We start from the raw sequence: 25,229 nt of genomic DNA on the forward strand, positions 1-25,229 counted from the left end.
TTTACTATTGAGCTGCATGAGCTGTTTATATATTTTGGAGATTAATCCTTTGTCCGTTGATTCGTTTGCAAATATTTTCTCCCATTCTGAGGGTTGTCTTTTCATCTTGTTTATGGTTTCCTTTGCTGTGCAAAAGCTTTTAAGTTTCATTAGGTCCCATTTGTTTATTTTTGGTTTTATTTCCATTACTCTAGGAGGTGGATCAAAAAAGATCTTGCTGTGATTTATGTCAAAGAGTGTTCTTCCTATGTTTTCCTCTAAGAGTTTTATAGTGTCCGGTCTTACATTTAGGTCTCTACTCCATTTTGAGTTTATTTTTGTGTATGGTGTTAGGGAGTGTTCTAATTTCATTCTTTTACATGTAGCTGTCCAGTTTTCCCAGCACCACTTATTGAAGAGACTGTCTTTTCTCCATTGTATATCCTTGCCGTCTTTGTCATAGATTGGTTGACCATAGGTGCGTGGGTTTACCTCTGGGCTTTCTATCTTGTTCCATTGATCTATGTTTCTGTTTTTGTGTCAGTACCATATTGTCTTGATTACTGTAGCTTTGTAGTATAGTCTGAAGTCAGGGAGTCTGATTCCTCCAGCTCCGTTTTTTCCCCTCAAGACTGCTTTGGCTATTCAGAGGCTTTTGTGTCTCCATACAAATTTTAAGATTTTTTGTTCTAGTTCTGTAAAAAATGCTATCTGTAATTTGATAGGGATTGCATTGAATCTGTAGGTTGCTTTGGGTAGTATAGTCATTTTCACAATATTGATTCTTCCAATCCAAGAACATGATATATCTCTCCATCTGTTGGTATCATCTTTAATTTCTCTCATCAGTGTCTTATAGTTTTCTGAGTACAGGTCTTTTACCTCCTTAGGTAGGTTTATTCCTAGGTATTTTATTCTTTTTGTTGCAGTGGTGAATGGGATTGTTTCCTTAATTTCCCTTTCTGATCTTTTGTTGTTAGTGTATAGGAATGCAAGAGATTTCTGTGCATTAATTTTGTATAGTGCAACTTTACCAAATTCATTGATTAGCTCTAGTAGTTTTCTGGTGGCATCTTTAAGATTATCTATGTATAGTATCATGTCATCTGCAAACAGTGACAGTTTTACTTCTTCTTTTCCAATGTGTATTCCTTTTATTTCTTTTTCTTCTCTGATTGCCGTAGCTAGGACTTCCAAAACTATGTTGAATAATAGTGGTGAGAGTGGACATCCTCATCTTGTTCCTGATCTTAGAGGAAATGCTTTCAGTTTTTCACCATTGAGAATGATGTTTGCTGTGGGTTTATCATGTATGGCCTTTATTACGTTGAGGTAGGTTCCCTGTATGCCCACTTTCTGGAGAGTTTTTATCATAAACGGGTGTTGTGTTGAATTTTGTCAAAAGCTTTTTCTGCGTCTATTGAGATGATCATATGGTTTTTATTCTTCAATTTGTTAATATGGTATATCACATTGATTGATTTGCATATATTGAAAAATCCTTGCATCCCTGAGATAAATCCCACTAGACCATGGTGTATGATCCTTTTAATGTGCTGTTGGATTCTGTTTGCTAGTATTTTTTTTAAATTAATTAATTAATTTATTTATTTATTTATGGCTGTGTTGGGTCTTTGTTGCCGCGCACGGGCTTTCTTTAGTTGCGGTGAGCGGGGGCTACTCTTCGTTGTGGTGCACAGGCTTCTCATCGTCGTGGCTTCTCTTGTTGTGGAGCACGGGCTCTAGGCATGCAGGCTTCAGTAGTTGTGGCACGTGGGCTCAGTAGTTGTGGCTTGCAGGCTCTAGAGCTCAGGCTCAGTAGTTGTGGCGCATGGGCTTAGTTGCTCCACGGCATGTGGGATCTTCCCAGGCCAGGGCTCAAACCCGTGTCCCTTGCATTGGCAGGCGGATTCTTAACCACTGTGCCACCAGGGAAGCCCTGTTTGCTAGTATTTTGTTGAGGATTTTTGCATCTGTATTCATCAGTGATATTGGTCTGTAATTTTTTCTGTAGTATCTTTGTCTGGTTTTGGTAACAGGGTGATGGTGGCCTCGCAGAATGAGTTTGGGAGTGTTCCTTCCTCTGCAACTTTTTGGAAGAATTGAGAAGGATGGGTGTAAGCTCTTCTCTAAATGTTTGATAGAATTCACCTGTGAAGCCATCTGGTCCTGGACTTTCGTTTTAAGGTTTTTAATCACAGTTTCAATTTCATTACTTGTGACTTGTCTGTTCATATTTTCTATTTCTTCCTGGTTCAGTCTTGGAAGGATACCTTTCTAAGAATTTGTCCATTTCTTCCAGGTTGTCCATTTCATTGGCATAGAGTTGCTTGTAGTAGTCTCTTAGGATGCTTTGTATTTCTGCCATGTCTGTTGTAACTTCTCCTTTTTCATTTCTAATTTTATTGATTTGAGTCCTCTCCCTCTTTTTCTTGATGAGTCTGGCTAAAGGTTTATCAATTTTGTTTATCTTCTCAAAGAACCAGCTTTTAGTTTTAATGATCTTTGCTATTGTTTTCTTTGTTTCTATTTCATTCATTTCTGCTTTAATTTTCATGATTTCTTTCCTTCTACTAATTTTGGGTTGTCTTTGTTCTTCTTTCTCTAGTTCCTTTAGATGTAGGAACCTAAGATTGTTTATTTGAGATTTTTCTTGTTTCTTGAGGTAGGACTGTATTGCTATAAACTTCCCTCTTAGAACAGTTTTTCCTACAACCCATAGGTTTTGGATCATGTTTTCATTGTCATTTGTCTGTAGGTATTTTTTGATTTCCTCTTTGATTTCTCCAGTGATATCTTGATTATTTAGTAACATATTGTTTAGCCTCCATGTGTTTGTGTTTTTTACGTTTTTTTCGCTGTAATTGATTTCTAATCTCATAGCGTTGTGGTCAGAAAAGATGCTTGATATGATTTCAGTTTTCTTAAATTTACTGAGGCTTGATTTGTGACCCAAGATGTGATCTGTCCTGGAGAAGGTTCCGTGCGCACTTGAGAAGAAAGTGTAGTCTGCCGTTTTTGGATGGAATGTCCCATAAACATCAATTAAATCTATCTGATCTACTGTGTCATTTAAAGCTTGTGTTTCCTTATTAATTTTCTGTCTGGATGATCCGTCCATTGGTGTAAGTGAGGTGTTAAAATCCCCCACTATTATTGTGTTACTGTTGATTTCCTCTTTTATAGCTGTTAGCAGTTGCCTTATATATTGAGGTGCTCCTATGTTGGGTGCATATATATTTATAATTGTTATATCTTCTTCTTGGATTGATCCCTTGATCATTATGTAGTGTCCCTCCTTGTCTCTTGTAACATTCTTTATTTTAAAGTCTATTTTATCTGATATGAGTATTGCTACTCCAGCTTTCTTTTGATTTCCATTTGCATGGAATATCTTTTTCCATCCCCGCACTTTCAGTCTGTATGTGTCCCTAGGTCTGAAGTGGGTCTCTTTAGACAGCATATATATGGGTCTCATTTTTATATCCATTCAGCGAGCCTGTGTCTTTTGGTTGGAGCATTTAATCCGTTCACATTTAAGGTAAATATCGATATGTATGTTCCTATTACCATTTTCTTAATTGTTATGGGTTTGTGTTTGTAGGTCCTTTTCTTCTCTTGTGTTTCCCACTTAGAGAAGTTGCTTTAACATTTGTTGTAGAGCTGATTTGGAGGTGCTGAATTCTCTTAGCTTTTGCTTGTCTGTAAAGCTTTTGATGTCTCCGTCGAATCTGAATGAGATCCTTGCCAGGTAGAGTAATCTTCCCTTTCATCACTTTAAATATATCATGCCACTCCCTTCTGGCTTGTAGAGTTTCTGCTGAGAAATCAGCTGTTAACCTTATGGGAGTTCCCTTGTAAGTTATTTGTTGTTTTTCCCTTGTTGCCTTCAATAATTTTTCTTTGTCTTTAATTTTTGTCAGTTTGATTACTATGTGTCTTGCCGTATTTCTCCTTGGGTTTATCCTGCCTGGGACTCTCTGCACTTCCTGGACTTGGGTGGCTATTTCCTTTCCCATGTTAAGGAAGTTTTTGACTATAGTCTCTTCAAATATTTTCTCGGGTCCTTTCTCTCTGTCTTCTCCTTCTGGGACCCCTATAATGCGAATGTTGCTGCATTTAATGTTGTCCCAGAGGTCTCTTAGACTGTCTTCATGTCTTTTCATTCTTTTTTCTTTATTCTGTTCTGCAGCAGTGAATTCCACCATTCTGTCTTCCAGGTCACTTATCCGTTCTTCTGCCTCAGTTATTCTGCTATTGATTCCTTCTAGTGTAGTTTTCATTTCAGTTATTGTATTGTCCATCTCTGTTTGTTTGTTTTTTAATTCTTCTAGGTCTTTGTTAAACATTTCTTGCATCTTCTCGATCTTTGCTTCCATTCTTTTTCCGAGGTCCTGGATCATCTTCACTATCATTATTGTGAATTCTTTTTCTGGAAGGTTGCCTATCTCCACTTCATTTAGTTGTTTTTCTGGGGTTTTATCTTGTTCCTTCATCTGGTACATAGCCCTCTGCCTTTTCATCTTGTCTCTCTTTCTGTGAATGTGGTTTTTGTTCCACAGGCTGCAGGATTGTAGTTCTTCTTGCTTCTGCTGTCTGCCCTCTGGTGGATGAGGCTATCTAAGAGGCTTGTGCAAGCTTCCTGATGGGAGGGACTGGTGGTGGGTAGAGCTGGGTGTTGCTCTGGCGGGCAGAGCTCAGTAAAACTTTAGTTCGCTTGTCTGCTGATGGGTGGGGCCGAGTTCCCTCCCTGTTGGTTGTTTGGCCTGACCCAGCACTGGAGCCTGCAGGCTTTTTGGTGGGGCTAATGGTGGACTCCGGGAGGGCTCACGCCAAGGAGCACTTCCCAGAACCTCTGCTGCCAGTGTCCTTGTCCCCACGGTGAGCACAGCTACCCTCCGCCTCTGCAGGAGACCCTCCAACACTAGCAGGTAGGTCTGCTTCAGTCTCCTATGGGGTCATTGCTCCTTCCTCCAGGTCTTGATGCACACATCACTTTGTGTGTGCCCTCCAAGAGTGGAGTCTGTTTCCCCCAGTCCTGTCGCAGTCCTGCAATCAAATCCCACTAGCTTTCAAAATCTGATTCTCTGGGAATTCCTCCTCCCGTTGCCAGACCCCCAGCTTGGGAAGCCTGACATGGGGCTCAGAACCTTCACTCCAGTGGGTGGACTTCTTTGTTATAAGTGTTCTCCATTTTGTGAGTCATCCACCCAGCAGTTACGGGATTTGATTTTATTGTGATTGCCCCCCTCCTACCGTCTCACTGTGGCTTCTCCTTTATCTTTGGATGTGGGGTATCTTTTTTGGTGAGTTCCAGTGTCTTCCTGTCAATGGTTGTTCAGCAGTTAGTTGTGATTCCAGTGCTCTCACAAGAGGGAGCCTTCCTTTCCTTCCTTCTTCCTTCCTTCCTCCCTTTTTCTTTTCTTCCCTTTCTTCCTTCCTCTTCCTTCCTTCCTTTCTCTTTCTCTTTCTTTCCTTCCTTCCTTTTCTTTTTCTTTCTTCCTTTCCTTTCCTTTCGCTTCCTGTGAAAGCACTGAGTCCTAACCACTGGACCACCAGGGACTTCCCTCCACCATGCTTTTTTTTTTTTAATATTTATTCATTTATTTGGTTGCACTCGGTCTCAGTTGCAGCAGGCGGGCTCCTTAGTTACAACTCACAAGCTCCTTAGTTGAGGCATATGAACTCTTAGTTGCAGCATGCATGTGGGATCTAGTTCCCTGACCAGGGATCAAACCCGGGCCCCCTGCATTGGGAGCACAGAGTCTTAACCACTGCACCACCAGGGAAGTCCCCCACCATGCTTAAAATTCTCCTAGCCTCTACCAACTCCCTGGTTCCAAACCTACTATTCCATTTGTAGGTCTTTGTTATAGCAATATCCCACTTTCAGGTACTAAAATACATATTACATTTCTACTAATGCCTAACAATATTACCATCAATTCAATGGCTAAAACCATAAACATTTATTATCTTGCAGGCTTTGTGGGGCAGGAATCTGGGCACAGATTAGTGGGTCCTCTGCTTAGGGCCTCACAAGCCTGCAATCAAGGTATTGGCCATCTCAAGACTTGACAAGAGAAGGATCTGCTTTCAAGCTCCCAAACTGTTGGCAGAATTCAATTCCATGTGGCTATAGGAAGAAGGGCTTCAGCTTGTTGCTGATTGCTGACCAGAGGCCACCCAAGCTCCAAGAAGCAGCCCTCAATTACTTTCCATGTTCCTCCCAACATGGCTGCTTGCTTCATCAAAGCCACTAGAGAAGAAAGCCTCTTTCTTAGACGTGACAATCCTATGTAATGTAATCACATAAGTGATATCCCATAACCCTGGCCATAGTCTATTGGTCAAGAGCCTCAAGTGTAAGTTATCACACAAATGAATGAACACCAGGAGGCAGGGACTATAGGGGCTACCTTAGAATCTATCTGCCACAATCTTGTACTGTATTACCTGGCTGAATTAATTTATTCATTCCAGTAATCTGTGTGTTTGGGAGGGTACCTTAGGGTTTTCACAATGCAGGATCACATTATTTTCAAATAAAGATAGCGTTATTTCTTCCTTTCCAATGTAGATGTCTTTTTTTTTTTTTCTAATTGCACTAGCTATAACCTCTAGTACAATGCTTATAGAAATGGTGGCAGCAGACATACCTTGTTCTCAATCTTGGGGGAAAGCATTCATTCTTTCACCATTAAGATGTCAGGTTTTTCATAAATGCTCTTTATCAGGTTAAATAAGTTCTCTGTGTGGCAAACTCTAAGATGACCCCTAATGATCCTCATTTTCTAATATTTATGCCCTTTTATTATAACCCTCCCCTCGACTGTCTCTGGGACCTTTGACTTGTTTCTAACGGAGAGAATATGGCAAAAGTGATGGGATGTCATGCCTATGATCACATTGCTACAGAGTCTGTTTTGCTAGTAGACTTTCTTGAGACACTCTCCTGTGCTGGCTTTGAAGCAGCAGCCATGTTGAGAGTCCCATGTGACAAGGAGCTGAGGGTGGCTACTAGGAGCTGAGGGCAACCTCCAGCCAACAACCAGCAAGAAGTCAAGTCCCTCAGTCTTGTAACCACAGGGAACTGAATTCTACTGACGTCCTTAGTGAGTGTGGAAGTGGATCTTACAGTCAATCCTCCAGCTAAGAACACAACTGACACCTTAATACAGCCTTGCAGAGAACCCAGCTGAGGTATACTTGGAGTCCTGACCCACAGAAATTGTGAGATAATAAATGTGTATTGATTTGGGGGCTAGGTTTGTGATCACTTATTATGTAGCACAGAAAACTATGTATGTTTAATCCATTCACATTTAATGTTATTTTTTATCTGAGTGGATTTGTTTACGTTTTTTTCATTTTTTTATGTATCTCATGTCTTTTTGTTCCTCTGTTCCTTCCTCATTGTCTTTTATTAGGTAGATATTTTGCTATGAGCCATATAAATTATTTTGTTCATTTCTAAGTGTAATTCTGAATTATTTTATAGTGGTTTCTTTAGGAATTACAATCTCTACCTTAACATATCACAGTATACTTTGGATAAATACTAATTTAATTCCAGTAAGCACAGAAACCTTGCTCTGATATAGTTTTGTTATGACTCTTCTCCTTCGTGTTATTGTCATATATATTACATAGCTATATTTGTAACATAGTGTCATAAATATTGATTTATATAATTTTCTTTTAAAGAAGTTGAGAAAAGAGAAAAAACATACTTGAGTCTTTCATTTTAAACTCTGTATTTAGCATTTCCAGTACTCTTCCTCTTGTGGATTCAAATTACCATTTTTGTCATTTCCTTACTCCAAAAGAGTTCCATTCCTTCCTCCATCCTTTGTCCAATTATTCACATGAATATATATTACATCTGAAGATGTTGTAAGCCCAACGCAATAAATTTATTATTGCTTTATATAATTTAAGTCAGATAAGAAAAGATAAAAATACATTTATAATGTTTTTCATAATTATGTTCATATTACCTTTCCTGGTGCTCTTTGTTTTTTTCATGCGGATTGGGGTTATTGTCTGGTGTCATTTCTTCTCAGCCTAAAGAACTTAACTATAGTATTTCTTGTAAAACAGATCTGCTAGCAATAAATCCTCTCAGTGTCTTTGGGAATGTCTTTGTCTTCAGTTTCAAATCATAGTTTTGCTAGATATAGAATTCTTTATTAACAGGTTATTTGGTGGTTTCTGTGTTTTTGTTTAGCTTTATTTTGCTTTTCATTTTGAATGTATCAATGCTTTCTGGCCTCTATTGTTTCTGATGAGAAGTTAGCTGTTATTCTTATTGTGTGTGGGTGTGTGTTTAATATGTAATTAGCTTTTTCTCCTACTGCTTGCAAATTTTTCTCTTTTCTTTTGTTCACGATCTTTTGACCATAATGTGTCTTGGTGTGGATCATCTTGGAGTTTGATACATCTCTTGAGTGTATAGATTCAAGTTTCTCATCAAATTTGGGAAGTTTCAAGCCTTTATTTCTTTATTTTTTCTGCTTTTTCTCTTTCCTCCTTTTCTGAGACTCCTATTATGCATATGTTGGTACTGATGTTGTCCCACAGTATCTGAGGCTCTGTTCATATTTTTTTATTCTTATTTCTTCCAGTTCTTCATACCAGATAAACTCTATTGAACTATCTTCAAATTCTTTCTTCTGCCTGCTCAATTCTGCTATTGAGTCCTTCTACTGAACAGGTTTTATTTTGTTTTTTGGGTTTTTTTTTTGCTTTGTATGTGTATTTTTTCTTAATTTTTTAAAAGATTTTATTGTTTTGGAAAAGTTTTAGATTTTCAACAAAATTGAAAGGAAGGTACAGAGATTTTCCATACACCCTCTGCCCCCACACTTACACAGTCTCCCCCATTATCAACACCACTCACCAGAATGGTACATTTTTTACCAAGGATGAACCTACATTGACACATCATAATCATGAAGTCCATAGTTTTCCTTAGTGTTCACTCTTGGAGTTGTACATACTATGGTTTGAACACATGTATGACATATATTCATTATTATTATAGCATACAAAGCATTTTCATTGCCCTAAAAATCCTCTGTGTTCTGCCTATTTATCTCCCTACCTCACCCCACCCCACCCCACCAGTTACCACTAGGTTTTCTTGTCTCTGTACTTTTGCCTTTTCCATATGTCATATAGTTGGAATCAACCTTGCATCATTTATATTCCCACCTAGTTCTCCCCACAGTACATGCTGGATATTTTAAACAAAATTATAGATATATCATTTCATCTGTAATATTTTTAATGTATCCCTAAAATTAATTTTATAAATTTCATAATTACAATATCATTTCTAAAAATAACAATTCTTAACATCATCAAACATCCAGTGCATGTTCACACTTCCCTAATTATATTTTTTTCTTAACAACTGAGGTGTTTAAACCAGGATCCAAAGAGATGTACTCATTGATTTTGGTTGCTATGTCTCCTAACTTACTGATTCCCTCTCTTCTTTTTGTTTTTTTCTCTTGAAATTTATTTGGTTAGAAATCAGCCTTCACTTCTACCACAGCTTACCTACAGCTTCCTGTTTCCTGCCCTTTGAGGTCACAAAATTACTTCTTAGTTAAGATACTGACATTTTCTTGGAAACTCCTTTCTCTTAAGTTTATTTAGTACCTTCAACAACTCTTTCTCCTCATAGCGAGATTTCAAGTGTCTAGAAAAACACATCCCTACATAAGGGGGTCTATAACCCACTGTCCTAACCTCATTAACTCACTCTAGTGTTGTTCTACTATCTTTATGATGCAAGAAGCAGAACTGTCTGAGAATAACACTGCGAGCTCATGCTGGGTAGCCTGAATAATAAGCTAATTAGAACCTGGGGTTCCTTCTTCTCCCAGCGAGTGGGGCTGCAAGAAATCACCATCCAGTTGGATCAGTGGTGTTTTTAACACTTGGCAAAGGAGTCTATAATTTGCCATGGGCCCCCAGGCCTCCAGTTATTGGGCAGTTGGCATTTCCGTACATCTGCAATATATTATCTATTACTGCATAACAAATTACCCCAAACAAGAGGATCTCACAGCATCTCACAGTTTCTGTGGGTCAGCAATCCAACCACAGCATAAGCTGGGTCGTCTATTTCAGGGTGCCTACAAGGCTGCAATCAAGGTGTTGGCAAGAGTGGGGCTCATAAAAAGAAACGAAATTGAGTTATTTGTAGTGAGGTGGATGGACCTAGACAGAGTGAAGTAAGTCAGAAAGAGAAAAACAAATACTGTATGCTAACACATATATATGGAATCTTAAAAAAAAAAAAAATGGTTCTAAAGAACCTAGGGGCAGGACAGGAAGAAAGACGCAGACATAGAGAATGGACTTGAGGACACGGGGAGGGGGAAGGGTAAGCTGGGACGAAGTGAGAGAGTGTCATGGACATATATACACTACCAAATGTAAAACCGATAGGTAGTGGGAAGCAGCCGCATAGCACAGGGAGATCAGCTCGGTGCTTTGTGACCACCTAGAGGGGTGGGATAGGGAGGGTGGGAGGGAGATGCAAAAGGAAGGAGATATGGGGATATATGTATATGTATAGCTGATTCACTTTGCTATTAAGCAGAAACTAACACACCATTGTAAAGCAATTATACTCCAATAAAGATGTTAAAAAAAATGCAGATGACGTCCAAATAAAACTTTCTTTTCACTTCAAAGTTTGACTCAGCTTATCCTGGGAATGTGAGGAGGGTGTTGAGGAAGAGTCTGTTAGAGGTTCATGGGAGAGGCAAGTGGAGGGGGCAGGGGGGAAGAGGTGGTGGGGACAAAGGGAGAGATTGAGCAGACTGGACGGTATCCAACAGTGCTCTGAGACTAAGGAGGGAGCACCATGAGTGGTGTTAGGTGCCATAGAGAAGACTAAGGAAAGGCCTCTGAGGACCACTGGAAGACAGTGTAAATTAAGTGGCGAGAAGAAGTGGGACTGCAGAAGTCAAAGAAAGATGAGAATTTTTTTTTGACAGGAAAGTAGGATTTATTGGTGGGCATGAGTAAGGAGGGGACAGCGCCAAAGCTCTCAAGAGTGCAGGGCCCACCATTTGTCCAGGGGCCACTATTAGGGATGCATTTGACCACACAGCCATCCGGGATGAGCCACTTTTCTGCCACCATGTTTTTAAATTCATCCCCATTAAACAGTAAATCCCCACTTCTTGGAGATGTGGATCTTCTGGCGGCCAGGGAACTTGAACTTGGCCCTGCGGAGGGCCTCAATCACATGCTCCTTGTTCTGCAGCTTGGTGTGGATGGACATTATGATTTGGCCAATGTGGACCCTGGCCACTGTGCCCTGGGGCTTTCCAAAGACACCGCACATACCTGTCTGGAGCCTAGATTGGGGACAGCATGCCAGTCATGAATGTCCACTGGAAAGGGCTGTCTCCAAGGTCCCTTAGGGCAACCCATTCAGGCAACAGGCTGCATACACTACCAAGGAGGCTGCTGTTTGCAGCCATTGCACACTGGGCCCCCATGGGGAAAGATGAGAATTGAGGAAAGTAAAATAAATGCAGACCACTTCTCTCACTGCAGCAAAGGGAAGATTGTTGCTACATAGGTCAGCAGGGCCAATAAAAGCTTTGTTAAATTCTGATTTGAAAGCAAAAAAGAGGAAGCACTGTAAAGACTGATAAAAGAAAAAAGACTATGAAAACAATAACTCCAAAGGAGTTATGAAAAAAATAAAAAATAAAAAAATAAAGGAGTTATGATCAAGACTACAGTTAGTTTGGAACTGGCTATATCTCTGGAGAAACATTTTGGAATTAGCTGTCTCTTTTCCCAGCTATGACCTCAGATTCCTAAAGGGACTATGTCTGTCTTGTTCACTGGTATCCATGGGACCTAGCACAATGCCTAACACAGTCTCTCAATAAAAGTTTGTTACTGATGGACTCTTCCTTCAATATTTGAGGAGTACATGCTTAATAAGTGTCCTCAGTGGTCCATGGCCCACCTCTACTGCAAAGAGAAAGAGTAATTTCCATGAGCAGTTTGCAAAGATCTTGGCTTCCCTAGAAAGTGCTCAGTTTGACAAACGAGAAGGATCACTTTGCTCCTTTCACCAGCCAAAACGAAGACTGTAGAAAGCTGTTTTAAACTTTCTCTCCTTACATTTGAATGGGATCACATATGGAATCCCCCATATACCTAAGTGCACAAAGATGCAGTGTCTATTTCTCTACAAGTGGTCTGTTCTTCCTCACAAATCTCCCACCTATAAAGTTAGGACAGCCCATTGGACAAGATCATAAAGAGCCTTGTAAGCCATTCCAGAGAGATTTAGGTCTTACCCAATCAGTGAAGGATAAAAGTCATCATCAAAGATGACTGAGTAGGGGAATACTACAGAGTTCTGAGTCAGAAATATCACCGAGGAGGCAGTACAGAGGAAAGACTGGGAGTGAGGCAAGGGAGTGAGACCAAATGCTCAGATAAAGGTAGGGAGTCAGTTGCCACAGTATAGGAAGGGCCTGAAATAGGACAGTCAAAGTGGAAAAGGAAGGAGGAGACAGCTAAGATGTTTAGAAATGTCAGAAACTGGCAATTAATTAAATGGGAGGGATACAGGAGAGGAATTACAACATAATTAACAAAGCAGTGAAGCACTGGATATCAACAGCAAAGAAAATGCCCTTGAAAAAAAAAATCTCATCCCAGTAGTTTCACATCCTAAGGGTCAGGATCTCCACCTGGAATCTTTCTGCAGTGCTCTATGGGAACAGGGAGAGGATTTTAGAGGCTATCACTTTTGGGTCACTTCCTAAGCAGTGGAATTCTTAGGATGGGAGGGAGGACATTCTAGTTCCTCAGGGATTCACTGAAGTGAATCAGGGCATGATCAGTGACAACACTGTGTTGCTCCCAGAGCGGACAAAGGTCTGAGTGTGAGAGATACAGAGCTCCTGAAGTCTCTCTGACAGATAAACCCATCAGCCTCTGGAACCTACCTAATCCTTCTCCAGTCCTAATCTCCTTAATCCTAAATCTGAGCTCAGTTATGCCAGCACCTCTAGAGTAAATCATAAAGTCTGAGACCTCAGCAACAAGAGAAGCAGAGTTGGACTCACTGAGGCAGCCAAAACAAAGAGGGAGAGATGGAGAAATGCAAAATAACAGAAGATCTGACTCTACCACCTGGGTAGTGCCTTTCATTCTCCTGTGTTTTCCAGTAAGTCATTAGCAGATCATCTGCCATCTTCTTTTTCTTCAAGAACCAATCAAAACTCAAATTTGCATTTGGGAAACAGAAACTTTCAGGAAACCCAGAGACATCTTTTCAGGACCATGGAGAGCAGAAGGTGGTCGCTCCTGAGGAAACGTTCCATCGCAACATGAAGATGAGGGAAAGAAAGAATAAAGGGTAGTGGAGTCATCAATGGAGAGCATTCAGGTGAGGTAGAAAGACTTGGAATATAAAATCCAAAAGGGCCCTATAGAGCACCTAGTCTGAACTCCTCATAGGAGGAATACTCTTGAGCCAGAAAAGGAAATTCTCCATACCTTCATTATAGCCAACAGTTCTCTTCAGCGACTTATCTTAAAAGGTATCTATAGGGAGTTGAGACTTTTTCAATTTCCTTGGAAGAAATGCATACAAAAAGAACCTTTGATTGATGGTCCTAAAAAGAGCATTACAAACAAGAACCGAAATATTGATACCATAAAGGTAAAGAATCTCACCTAGGTAGGATGACACAAGAGCTGCCAACTCAAGGTTAGTCCTTGGGTCTACTGACACCCGTGCAGTGTTTTCTTCTTTCTAGTTCTTGAGTGGTTAAGGATCTAGATTCTCCTCTGGCTCTGCCATACACCAGCTGTGTGACCGCAGGCAAATTACTAATTCATTCCAAGCCTTGATCTCCTTCTTTGAGCTAAGGCTTCCAGTGTGTCAGACACTGTGAAGCAATGGGAAAACAAAGACAATTTCTGCTCTCAAGTAGCTCCTACTCCAGTGGAGGACAGATATAAAAAACATCAATAGTTCAAGAACACTATAAAAGTACAGAAGTTTTCCAAAGAAAAATATTAACAACTTGGAGGTGGGAGCAAGATTAAGAGGAATCCAGGAAAACAAAGGCATCAAGCTGTGAAATAGGGCACTAGATTTAGGGAACTACAAATAACAATAACTTAGTTCTGATGGATGATAATTTGGCAGTGGGGAGAGCTGGAGTAATAAAACCTTCCACATACTAATGCTGTGGAAGTCAAAGGAGACAAAGCACTATATAGATAAATATTAGCTATGTATTATGCCAACAGCTACCCCTATGAGAAAAAGATTCTTTAATTCAACAAACATTTATAGAATACCTACTACATACTCACTGTACTAGGAGCAGCCACTTCTCCTTTTGGTCCCCTCCCTAAAATAGAGCCAGCTTGAGAATCAAGAAAACCAAATTCTGCCATCTTTCCTGGAGGTAAAAGTGCCTCTTCTATGCATATATCAAGCAAGGGGAGTGGAGGAGAGCTTGACAATCCCATGATTCCTCTACTGAAGTGTCACTTAGATAAGCACATCTTGCACTTGTGTGATTTGAAAAAAGGCTTTGCCTACAGACCAAAGAATACCAGGGATGACCTCTGGTATGATCCCCTTGGCACCAAGTAATCAAGCAAGGTGGTATCATGACACAGAGTCAGATGATCAAAAGTGGCAAATTTCCCAGGCTCAGCTGACAATGAGAGCATACGTAAAAGTGGTTAGAAAAATCATCTTTACGCCAGTTACTATTTTCAACTTCTCCTACTTAGTACTAATTCTCTTAGCTTCCCATAATCAAATATTTGCATATGAACAAGTAGCAGCCATGGTTCTACAATCTGACTAGTCCACTGACCAACTCAATGTCTACATCAAGGACATCTGGATATTGCAGTGTCATGGAAACTTCTCTCTGGTGAAGTGTCTACAGACACCAGTGAAATTTAAAATTTATACTCTATATTGGGTTGAATAGTGTCCCCCCAAAATTCATGTCCACTAGGAACCTCAGAATGCAATCTTATTTGGAAATAGGGTCCTTGTAAATGTAATCAAGTTAAAATGAGGGCATACTGGATTAAGGTGGGCATTAATCCAATGACTGATGTTCTTTTTAGAAGAGGGAATTTTGGACACAGACACACAGACACACACACACACACACACACACACACACAGAGAACACCATGTGACAGTGGAGAGAGAGACTGCCAAGGAACACAAAGTATTGCCAGCCACGACAAGAAGCTAGGAGAGAGGCATGGAACAGATTCTCCCTCAGAGCCTCCAGAAGCAATCAACCTGACCAACACCTTGATTTCAGTCTTCCTCCAGACCTGTGAGAGAATAAATTTTATTCTTTTAAGCCACCAGTTTGTGATACCTTGTTATAGCAACCCTAGGAAACTAATACATACCCCTCTCCCAGTACATGTTTTCCTTCTATGTGCCCTAGGATTTAGGATTTTTTTATCTTCTCAGACAGAAAAGGATAGATATCAACGCTAGTAACTGTATTAGCACATGGAAAGGGGTACTCGTGAGAGCAACAGAATGACTGAGCAATTCAAACCAAAAGAGCACCTTCACAGGTGATGTAAAGGGCAGGGAAATTTACTTCTGAAGGCTCTATAAATTGAGACCCTTTAATCTCTGCAGTAGTTTTTTAAATACCTACAAATTCTTTGATACTCTAGGGAGGGAGAGAAGGGCAGCAGTTAAGAAGAATTCCTGGAACTCAGTAACACATTAGCTGTGAGTGAAAGGGAAAAATCTCAGTTCATACATGTTGAGCTCCAGATGTGTGAGTTTCAGGAGAGACATATAAGCCAGAAACAAATTTTGAGAATCTTTAGCACACAGATTAGCAGATCTCAAATGAGCTTCTCTGGCCAAATGCACAATAATTGTCTGGGGAAACCTATGAAAACACGGAGTGCCAGTTAATACTTAAATGAACTCTATAATTTAAAATTTACTACTATTAGTAAGAGATTGTGATGGGGGTCTAGATATAAGAAATAGTCAAATATCAATTATTTCTTACTTCTTTATCCAAGCAATGAAGCACCTGGTATGCTTATCAGAAACTGGGGGAAAATCTCCACTCATAACAGCCAAAAAAATGCTAAATGAATCTGTTTTTTAAAAATGAAGATTTTGGGACTTCCCTGGTGGCACAGTGGTCGAGAATCCACCTGCCAATGCAGGGGACACGGTTTGGAGCCCTGGTCTGGGAAGATCCCACATGCCGTGGAGCAACTAAGCCCATACACCACAACTACTGAGCCTACGCTCTAGAGCCCACGAGCCACAACTACTGAGCCCGTGTGCCACAACTACTGAAACCCGCTCGCCTAGAGCCCGAGCTCCGCAACAAGAGAAGCCACCACAGTGAGAAACTCGCGCACCACAATGAAGAGTAGCCCTCACTCGCAGGAACTAGAGAAAGCCCGTGCGCAGCAACAAAGACCCAGCACAGCCAAAATTAAATTTTTTTTAAAAAATGAAGATCTTACTGAAGAAATAAAACAAGACCTAAATAAATGGAAAACAAACCACATTCTTGGCTGGGAAGACACATAAAAAATACCAACAACACCCAAATTAAATTATACATTTAATGTTTTTCCGTTTAGAATCACAATAGGTTTTTCTCTTTTTCTTTGACGGGAGGGAACAGTAAAAAATGATTTCAGAGTGTATAGGGAATACATGTCCAAAATCATCTAAGAAAAAGTATAAAAATAACAGAAAAGAGAGACTTGCCTGTCTAGATTTCAGAAAATACTATAAAATCAATGAAATAAAATCTATGGTGTTGGTGTAAGAAGAGATAAATAGAAGATTAGAATACAGAATCAAAAATCCAGAAACAGATCTCACTATGAAAGAATTTCAGATACGACAAGTGTGATAGTTCAATTCAACGAAAAGAGGATGATTATTTAATAAATGTAGCTAGCACAACTAGCCATCCATCTAAGCCATCTAACGCATGCTATTCAACAGTAACAACTAGCCACATGCGGTCACTGAGCACCTAAAATGCGCCTAGTCTAGAATTGAGATATGATATGAGTGTAAAATATACATTGGATTTCAAAGACTTAGTCTGAGAAAACATAAACTATCCCACTAATAATTGTTTAAAATGGATCACATGTAAAAATATTTTTGATATAATGGGTTAAGTTGGTGAAATAAAATATATTTTTACGATTAATTTCACTTGTTTCTTTTTACTTTTTTTTAATGCAGCTTTGACTAGAAAACTTAAAATTACGTAAGTATCTTGCATTTTATTTCTACTGGACAGCACTGCTCTAGAGAAAAATAAAGATCTTCCCTTTACATCATATTTTTAAAAACAAAGATAAAAGGCTTCCCTAGTGGCGCAGTGGTTGAGAATCTGCCTGCCAATGCAGGGAACACGGGTTCGAGCCCTGGTCTGGGAAGATCCCACATGCCGCAGAGCGACTAGGCCCGTGAGCCACAACTACTGAGCCTGCGCGTCTGGAGCCTGTGCTCTGCAACAAGAGAGGCCGCGACAGTGAGAGGCCCGCGCACCGCGATGAAGAGTGGCCCCCACTCGCCGCAACTAGAGAAAGCCCTCGCACGGAAACGAAGACCCAACACAAACATAAATAAAGTAATTAATTAATTAATTAAAAAAAAAAAAGATAAAGACTTAAATGTAAAAAATAAAAAACACTGTAAGAAAACCTAGGAAAGTAAATTAGAATCTGAGGGTCAGGCTAGATTTCTTAATGAGGACAGTATGTCAAGTGTGTGTATGTATGTATGTATAAATTGATAAGCAAAAGACAGACAACCCAACAGGAGAAACAGGCAAAAGACAGGATTGGAAATGCACAGAAAACAAATCCCAATAACAAACAAACAAACAATAACAACAAAAAGATATTCAAAATTACTAAGTAAGAAAAAGTGTAATTCAAATAACCAAGACATTTTTTACTGGCCAGAAAAAAATAAAAACAGATAATAACTCTCTCTCCTGGGGATGCGGGAAAGGGGAAAGCTCATACACTGCTGCCAAGGTAAATGTAAAGAATAACAGCCTTCTTAAAAAGCAGTAAGGGGGCTTCCCTGGTGGTGCAGTGGTTAAGAATCCGCCTGCCAATGCAGGGGACACAGGTTCGAGCCCTGGTCCGGGAAGATACCAGATGCCACAGAGCAACTAAGCCCATGCGCCAAAACTACTGAACCTGCACTCTAGAGACCACGAGCCACAACTACTGAGCCCAAGTGCCGCAACTACTGCAGCCCGCACACCTAGAGCCCATGCTCTGCAACAAGAGAAGCCACCGCAGTGAGAAGCCCACACACAACGAAGAGAAGCCCCCGCTCATCGCAACTAAAGAAAGCCCACGTGCAGCAAAAAAGACCCAACACAACCAAAAGAAGAAAAAAAAGAAAAAAATGCAGTAATGAAATATTCATAAAAATTAGTACTACAGTTGTTCCACACAGATACCAAAATCCACTGATGCTCAAGTCCCTTCTAAAAAATGGCAGCCCTCTGTATCCACAGATGCAGAACCTACAGATACAGAACCCACGGATACAGAGAGCTGATTGTAAATAATACCCTTCAACCCCGGAACCGTTTTCACAGTAATGAATCCACTAGCACATAAGGACAAATGTTCAGAGAACCTTTAGTCTAACACTATTTATGCAGCAGCAAAATAAAATAAAGAGGAAACTAAGGCAAAAGAAAGAAAACTAAGTAACAACAGGAAACTAAGTAAATGCCCATCTGCTAATAAAAGATTGGAAAATGTATGTCACCTGCAGAACAAGACCTGTTATGCAATCATTACAATTTTTCATGAAAAAAATTAGCAAAAATTTTTAAATATGAAAATGTCAACACTGGCTCCACTGTAAGCAAAGAGACTATCTCATAATATGCTGGTGTGGGCAGGAATCGGTACAATCTTATGGGAAGGAAACTAGAAGACAATTAGAATTTTAAATTTCCATGCCTTTTGACTCAGTAGCTCAGTTTCCAGAAATCTGTCCTACTAATACAGATGGTATGACAATTTAAAGACATACGTACAGAGCAGAAGCAAGAAGAACTACAATTCTGAAGCTTGTGGAAGGAAAACCACATTCACAGAAAGATAGACAAAATGAAAAGGCAGAGGACTTTGTACCAGATGAAGGAACAAGATAAAACCCCAGCAAAACAACTAAATGAAGTGGAGATAGGCAATCTTCCAGAAAAAGAATTCAGAATAATGATAGTGAAGATTATCCAGGACCTCGGAAAAAGAATGGAGGCAAAGATCAAGAATATGCAAGAAATGTTTAACAAAGACCTAGAAGAAAGAACAAACAGAGATGAACAATACAATAACTGAAATGAAAAATACACTAGAAGAAATCAATAGCAGAATAACTGAGACAGAACAACGGATAAGTGACCTGGAAGACAGAATGGTGGAATTCACTGCTGCAGAACAGAATAAAGAAAAAAGAATGAAAAGAAATGAAGACAGTCTAAGAGACCTCTGGGACAACATTAAATGCAACAACATTCGCATTATAGGGGTCCCAGAAGGAGAAGACAGAGAGAAAGGACCCGAGAAAATATCTGAAGAGACTATAGTCAAAAACTTCCTTAACATGGGAAAGGAAATAGCCACCCAAGTCCAGGAAGTGCAGAGAGTCCCAGGCAGGATAAACCCAAGGAGAAACACGCTGAGACACACAGTAATCAAATCGACAAAAATTAAAGACAAAGAAAAATTATTGAAGGCAACAAGGGAAAAACAACAAATAACTTACAAGGGAACTCCCATAAGGTTAACAGCTGATTTCTCAGCAGAAACTCTACAAGCCAGAAAGGAGTGGCATGATATATTTAAAGGAAGTGGTATGATATATTTAAAGTGATAAAAGGGAAGAACCTACAACCAAGATTACTCTACCTGGCAAGGATCTCATTCAGATTCAATGGAGAAATCAAAAGCTTTACAGACAAGCAATAGCTAAGCGAATTCAGCACCACCAAACCAGCTCTACAACAAATGCTAAAGGAACTTCTCTAAGTGGGAAACACAAGAGAAGAAAAGGACCTACAAAAACAAACCCATAACAATTAAGAAGATGGTAATAGGAACATACATATCGATAATTACCTTAAACGTGAATGGATTAAATGCTCCAACCAAAAGACACAGGCTCGCTGAATGGATACAAAAACAAGACCCATCTATATGCTTGTCTACAAGAGACCCACTTCAGACCTAGGGACCCATACAGACTGAAAGTGAGGGAATGGAAAAAGATATTCCATGCAAATGGAAATCAAAAGAAAGCTGGAGTAGCAATACTCATATCAGATAAAATAGACTTTAAAATAAAGAATGTTGCAAGAGACAAGGAAGGACACTACATAATGATCAAGGGATCAATCCAAAAAGAAAATATAACAATTTTATATGTGTATATATATATATACACACACACACACACGTATATATATATGTGTATGTATATGTATGTGTGTGTATATATATATATATATACATATATATATATACACACACATACATATACACGTACCCAACATAGAAGCACCTCAATACATAAGGCAACTGCTAACAGCTATAAAAGAGGAAATCAACAGTAACACAATAATAGTGGGGGACTTTAACACCTCATTTACACCAATGGACAGATCATCCAAACAGAAAATTATAAGGAATCACAAGCTTTAAATGACACAATAGACCAGATAGATTTAATTGGTATTTATAGGACATTCCATCCAAAAACGGCAGATTACACTTTCTTCTCAAGTGCACACGGAACCTTCTCCAGGACAGATCACATCTTGGGTCACAAATCAAGCCTCAGTAAATTTAAGAAAACTGAAATCATATCAAGCATCTTTTCTGACCACAATGCTATGAGATTAGAAATCAATTACAGTGAAAAAAACATAAAAAACACAAGCACATGGAGGCTAAACAATATGTTACTAAATAACCAAGAGATCACTGAAGAAATCAAAGAGGAAATCAAAAAATACCTAGAGACAAATGACAACGAAAACACGACGACCCAAAACCTATGGGATGCAGCAAAAGCAGTTCTAAGAGGGAAGTTTATAGCAATACAATCCTACCTCAAGAAACAAGAAACATCTCAAATAAACAATCTTAGGTTCCTACACCTGAAAGAACTCGAGAAAGAAGAACAAACAAAACCCAAAGTTAGCAGAAGGAAAGAAATCATAAAGATCAGAGCAGAAATAAATGAAATAGAAACATAGAAAACAACAGCAAAGATCAATAAAACTGGTTCTTTGAGAAGATAAACAAAATTGATAAACCTTTAGCCAGACTCATCAAGAAAAGGAGGAAGAGGACTCAAATCAATAAAATTAGACATGAAAAAGAAGAAGTTACAACAGACATGGCAGAAATACAAAGCATCCTAAGAGACTACTACAAGCAACTCTATGCCAATAAAATGGACAACCTGGAAGAAATGGACAAATTCTTAGAAACGTATAACCTTCCAAGACTGAACCAGGAAGAAATAGAAAATATGAACAGACCAATCACAAGTAAGGAAATTGAAACTGTGATTAAAAATCTTCCAACAAACAAAAGTCCAGGACCAGATGGCTTCATATGTGAATTCTATCAAACATTTAGAGAAGAGCTAACACCCATCCTTCTCAAACTCTTCCAAAAAATTGCAGAGGAAGGAACACTCCCAAACTCATTCTATGAGGCCACCATCACCCTGATACCAAAACCAGGCAAAGATACTACAAAAAAAGAAAATTACAGACCAATATCACTGATGAATATAGATGCAAAAATCCTCAACAAAATACTAGCAAATAGAATCCAACAGCACATTAAAAGGATCATACACCATGATCAAGTGGGATTTATCCCAGGGATGCAAGGATTATTCAATACACGCAAATCAATCAATGTGATACACCATATTAACAAATTGAAGAATAAAAACCATATGATCATCTCAACAGATGCAGAAAAAGCTTTTGACAAAATTCAACACAACACCCATTTATGATAAAAACTCTCCAGAAAGTGGGCATACAGGGAACCTACCTCAACGTAATAAAGGCCATATACGATAAACCCATAGCAAACATCATTATCAATAGTGAAAAACTGAAGGCATTTCCTCTAAGATCAGGAACAAGATGAGGATGTCCACTCTCGCCACTATTATTCAACATATTTTGGAAGTCCTAGCCACAGCAATCAGAGAAGAAATAGAAATAAAAGGAATACAAATTGGAAAAGAAAAAGTAAAACTGTCACTGTTTGCAGATGACATGATACTATACATAGAGAATCCTAATGCCACCAGAAAACTACTAGAGCTAATCAATGAATTTGGTAAAGTTGCAGGATACAAAATTAATGCACAGAAATCTACTGCATTCCTATACACGAATGATCAAAATTCTGAAAGAGAAATTAAGGAAACACTCCCATTTACCATTGCAACAAAAAGAATAAAATACCTAGGAATAAACCTACCTAGGGAGACGAAAGACCTGTATGAAGAAAACTATAAGACACTGATGAAAGACATTAAAGATGATACAAACAGATGGAGAGATATACCATGTTCTTGGATTGGAAGAATCAATATCGCGAAAATGACTATACTACCCAAAGCAATCTACAGATTCAATGCAATCCCTATCAAACTACCAATGGCATTTTTTACAGAACTAAAATAAAAAAATCTTAAAATTTGTATGGAGACACAAAAGACCCCGAATAGCCAAAGCAGTCTTGAGGGAAAAAAACGGAGCTGGACGAATCAGACTCCCTGACTTCAGAGGATACTACAAAGCTACAGTAATCAAGACAATATGACAGGGTTTCCCTGGTGGTGCAGTGGTTAAGAATCCGCCTGCCAATGCAGGGGACACGGGTTCGAGGTCTGGTCTGGGAAGATCCCACATACCGTGGAGCAACTAAGCCCGTGCGCCACAACTACTGAGCCTGTGCTCTAGAGCCCATGAGCCACAACTACTGAAGCCCGCACACCTAGAGCCCGTGCTCCACAAGAGAAGCCACTGCAATGAGAATCCCATGCACCACAACGAAGAGTAGCCTCCGCTCGCCACAACTAGAGAAAGCCTGCGTGCAGCAATGAAGACCCAACGAAGCCAAAAATAATAAATAAATAAAAATAAAATGAAAAAGAAAAAGAAGACAATATGGTACTGGCACAAAAACAGAAATATAGATCAATGGAACAGGATAGAAAGCCCAGAGATAAACCCACGCACCTGTAGTCAACTAATTTATGACAAAGGAGGCAAGGATATATAATGGAGAAAAGACAGTCTCTTCAATAAGTGGTGCTGGGAAAACTGGACAGCTACATGTAAAAGAATGAAATTAGAACACTCCCTAACACCATACACAAAAATAAACTCAAAATGGATTCGAGACCTAAATGTAAGACCGGACACTATAAAACTCTTAGAGGAAAACATAGGAAGAAGACTCTTCGACATAAATCACAGCAAGATCTTTTTGATCCACCTCCTAGAGTAATGGAAATAAAACCAAAAATAAACAAATGGGACCTAATGAAACTTAAAAGCTTTTGCAAAGCAAAGGAAACCACAAACAAGACGAAAAGACAACCCTCAGAATGGGAGAAAATATTTGTAAACGAATCAACGGACAAAGGATTAATCTCCAAAATATATAAACAGCTCATGCAGCTCAATGTAAAAAAAGCCCAAACAACCCAATCAAAAAATGGGCAGAAGACCTAAATAGACATTTCTCCAAAGAAAACATACAGATGGCCAAGAAGCACATGAAAAGCTGCTCAACATCACTAATTATTAGAGAAATGCAAGTCAAAACTATAGTGAGGTATCACCTCACACCAGTTAGAATGGGCATCTTCAGAAAATCTACAAACAACAAATGCTAGAGAGGGTGTGGAGAAAAGGGAATCCCCTTGCACTGTTGGTGGGAATGTAAATTGATACAGCCACTATGGAGAACAGTATGGAGGTTCCTTAAAAAACTAAAAATAGAACTACCATATGACCCAGCAATCCCACTACTGGGCATATACTCAGAGAAAACCATAACTCAAAAAGACACATGCACCCCAATGTTCATTGCAGCACTATTTGCAATAGTCATGTCATGGAAGCAACCTAAATGCCCATCTACAGTTGCATGGATAAAGAAGATGTGGTACATATATATAATGGAATATTACTCAGCCATTAAAAGGAATGAAATTGGGTCATTTGTAGAGAAGTAGATGGATGTAGAGACTGTCATACAGAGTGAAGTAAGTCAGAAAGAGAAAAACAAATACCGTATATTAACGCATATATGTGGAACCTAGAAAAATGGTACAGATGAACCAGTTTGCAGGGCAGAAGTAGAGACACAGATGTAGAGAACAAAGGTATGGACACCAAGGAGGGAGAGTGGTGGGGGGCGGGGTGGTGGTGGTGGGATGAACTGGGAGATTGGGATTGACATGTATACACTAATATGTATAAAATGGATAACTAATAAGAACCTGCTGTTTAAAAAAATAAAATAAAATTCTAAAATTCAAAAAAAAATAAAAGACGCATTCCTTATTGAGAAGTTAAAAAAAAAAAAAAGACATCGGGGCAAATATATCAAATCATTACCTTGTACACCCTGAACTAACACAGTGTTATACGTCAGTTATGTCACAATAAAACTGAGGGAAAAAGATATATGTACAAGAATGTTCACTACAGCCTTTATTTAATAAGACTTGGAAAAACCCTAAATGTCTTCTCTAAACAAAATGGCTGAATAAATTATACGTCTACACAATGAAGCAGTGACATAGACTTGAAAAAGAACAAGGTAGTTCCAATGTTACTGAATTGGGAAGATAAAAGACAGCCAGTATAAAGTGTAAAAAGCACAGTGTGTAAAGCATAAAAAGCACAGGATAAAGTATAAAAAGACTGACGACTGTCTTTCTGCAGTTTAAATTTTTTATAATTTAAAAAAATGGTGGGGGAAAATTAGATGCTTTGCCTTTTTCTGAGGAAGAATTTCGGAAGTCTGGACAGTTGAACCCTCTCCCTCCCCAACCTACCATATCTCATATCTGACCTCAACCAGTTTTCTACCTGCAC

The 25,229-nt window shown here is 39.1% G+C and overlaps 1 protein-coding gene and 1 non-coding gene across 2 annotated transcripts in view; both read right to left on the reverse strand.

The window, feature by feature from the left end:
- Window positions 1-25,229, reverse strand: part of LOC133095673 (uncharacterized) — a 44,055-nt gene that overhangs the window by 15,460 nt on the left and 3,366 nt on the right.
- LOC133095814 (small nucleolar RNA SNORA70) lies at window positions 11,408-11,546 on the reverse strand. Its single transcript, XR_009701676.1, has one exon. It is a non-coding gene; the product is annotated as a small nucleolar RNA SNORA70 (small nucleolar RNA).

The sequence above is a fragment of the Eubalaena glacialis genome, chromosome 7 (assembly GCF_028564815.1).
Source record: "Eubalaena glacialis isolate mEubGla1 chromosome 7, mEubGla1.1.hap2.+ XY, whole genome shotgun sequence".
Classification (NCBI taxonomy): domain Eukaryota; kingdom Metazoa; phylum Chordata; class Mammalia; order Artiodactyla; family Balaenidae; genus Eubalaena; species Eubalaena glacialis.